This window comes from Strix aluco, chromosome 17 (genome assembly GCF_031877795.1).
Source record: "Strix aluco isolate bStrAlu1 chromosome 17, bStrAlu1.hap1, whole genome shotgun sequence".
NCBI lineage: Eukaryota > Metazoa > Chordata > Aves > Strigiformes > Strigidae > Strix > Strix aluco.
Window position 1 is genome coordinate 2,782,584 of NC_133947.1, and position 3,179 is coordinate 2,785,762.

Genomic DNA, 3,179 nt, shown 5'->3' on the forward strand with positions numbered 1-3,179 from the left:
GTCCTGAGCTGGCGCCATGCAGCAACTGCTCACAGCACGAGCATTTCCCACGTGCACTGATATTCAGACATAATTCACCTGAACACGTCAGCTTCAGTCTCCTTGTCACACCTCCACCTCCTGTTCCACTGGCAGCGGTGACCAACCCCTCCGGCACCTCGTGGGTTCTGGAAGGAGATGGGTCGCGAACAAAGAAAGGCAGGAGAGCCTGGGGTGTGCGTGGCCTTTTCCAGATGAAAAAAACCCCTCCATAACCATCACAGAGAGGACAGGCATTTAACAGATGCAGAGACAGGCAAGTCCGTCCTGCAGAGGTTTAATTTAACTAGCTTGGCTTTCACTAGCAGCCTAGGCTACACAAGAGGTATTTATTTTCACAGAATCGTCTAGGTTGGAAAAGACCTTGAAGATCATCCAGTCCAACCATCAGCCTAACACTGACAGTTCTCAACTCCACCAGATCCCTCAGCGCTGGGTCAACCTGACTCTTAAATACCTCCAGGGATGGGGACTCCACCACCTCCCTGGGCAGCCCATTCCAACGCCTGACTACCCATTCTGTAAAGAAATGCTTCCTAATATCTAGTCTAAAACCTTCCCTGGTGCAACATGAGGCCATTCCCTCTTGTCCTTTTGATGTGCTTTGTATTCCACCAAGTTCTACAACCAGTTTAGACACACTTGGCGTGGGCAAGAAGTTTAAGAGACTTACAAGCCATCTTAGATCCAGATGATCTCTATTCTTGCCTGTATTGCAGTAACAGTGAGGAGCCTAAGCTGGATGGTTAAGCCCTGTCTAGGTGGACTAAATTTGTAACTCAAGCCCAGTGTATTGCATTGGAATACATCCCAAAAGCAACAGCTGATGGCTGGAGTCAATAGGAAATTTGTGAACACGGAGTTAAAATAGCAATTCACTCTTGAATTGTAACAAGCTTCTATGCAACGGCAAACAGAAAGGTTTCTGTAAAGAAGAAAATTCCTAGTTTGACCTTGATCACAACAGCTTTTATATAGTCTGGCACATCAATTTACATATATTAACCATCCATGTCAGCGGAGTAGGAAAAAAAACGTATATACAAGAGGGTTTTGTGCTAGGTAGTCAAACACTGTTATATTTAAGGCAACTTGAGCAATCCAGTGAAGAACTGCTGATATTAAGCAGCAGCACTTCAATCAGAAGTGGCAAGAAAAATTTTTATGAAGACACTCCAGCCTTTCTGCGTTTCCTGGCAGAAGCTGATTTATCTATTGTAAAATTCAACAGCTTCAGCAACGCTGAACAGCCTCTCAGAGGGAGCGCGCTTTGGCAGAGCTTAAAGGGAAAGACAAAAACTGGTTTACAAACTGCAAAGAGCTGATAGTACTGGATTTTCCTGCTCGAGCAGCCATCGCGATCCCGGTGAGGTACAACACAACTGCATTCTTGGCAGCTCTTGTAACAGCCCTGCCAGAGACTCGGTCTCTCCTACTTTCCCTCAGCGACTGCAAGTACAAGTAGGCTTCTCCTAGGAGGTCTTGTCAGTATTTATTTCATCTCTTCCATTTTTAGGCAGTTTAAGTGCTGCCATTGTGGCAGTGTTGGTGAAGTTCAGAGCTTGGCAGAGCATCATTTGAAAAACACGATGAAGTTTTATCTCACCTAGAACAAACATCAGCGTCTTGCTCAGAAGAGGAGGCTAAAACCCTTCCTGTCCTGTATCACCGATGAGACGCAGCTTTTCGCTGACAGAGCACAAACAGCTGGAGCCAAGACTCCCAGGCAACATGTCTTGGCCTCTTTGCAAATTAGTGACTTAACAGATGATGAATGACAGCGCTGCATATACGTCAGAGCTTTGGGTTTTACAGCCTCCCCCTGGCACAACCCAGCTCCACTTCACTTTCCATAAAGTCAGTGAGCTGTGAACCCCAGCAAACCCAAGAAGTCACCTTCTGAGCTTGTGTCTGCTCCGAGAGCATCAACAGCTGCACAAGGGTGAAACAGCTTCAGCTGAACCTGCTCGTGTTACTGGGATCAAAGACAACAGCTGGGAAGGGCCAAAGAAACCTTGACCCAGCAGGAGTGAATTGGACATCGCAATGTAGTGGTGATCTGTTCTCCCTCAAGTCAACGATTATGATATTTTCTGGTCTACAAACTCTTTTTCCCTCAGCTTTCCCTGACTGTGCTCAGCTTGAAATTCAGGATACACGTTACAGCTTTCCACGGTATTTTGTGCGTTTCTAGGTCATTGGTCTCCATATGCTGTCAGAGGCCCAACAACCTCCCTCCAGAACCAGTATATCCTGATTACTTGAAGTAGTCGCAGCTGAAAACTTTGCATCCAACACAAAAAGCAGCCCTTAATGTAGGGCATTATGGCAAGAATGGACACAGGATATTAGTGCAGTAATACCAGGGACGTTACCCAGCCCAAATGTCCATTTTTTTTTTAAAAATCAGTACCATTACTTCTACAAGGCAAGTAGGACTCAGTCCTGCTGACCAAGAACATAATAAAAGATACTTTAAATTTACATAAAGCTCAGTCCAGTCATCAATCACCTGGAGACCCATGGGCTGTTTGGCTAATGAAGGACACTGGAATCTGAATGGGAAGCGTCAGCACCAGCTGGAGGATTCGTTGGAGGAATCGCACTTCTTGGAAAGGAAAACTGCTTTAGAAGTTACCTTTTTCTCCTGCAATAAGTGCCTTTGTAGACAAGCTAATAAAAATCTCAGAGTACATAAATCTATTCGCAACTACTTTAATTTCTATTTTGTAGTTCTCTTTAAATAAAGGAGACAGCCAATGTTGTCTTAAAACTGTTCCTAACTCAAATAGCCCTTAAGTTAGCGTTTAGACTACAAAAATGCAATGAAATATAAAGATGATACACCTATTTTTGGCTCTCTGTCAACACTGGTAGTGAAGAATCGCATGACACCAGCACATCAGGACACACGTTCATGCCGTTAGTGCCAGGTACTCTCCTCCAACATGACAATTCCATACTCACATTGTAACAATACTTCCCTACTTTCTTAATTAGGAATCATCCCATCTTGAGTTTACTCTCTGATGCTAACCGCAGTAAAACTAACTTCATTCAAAAGGCCACATAAGCTATACTAACGCACACAGGTTTAAAAGTAACCGAAGTCTCCTGAAAAAGGGCTAAACACCACCCTG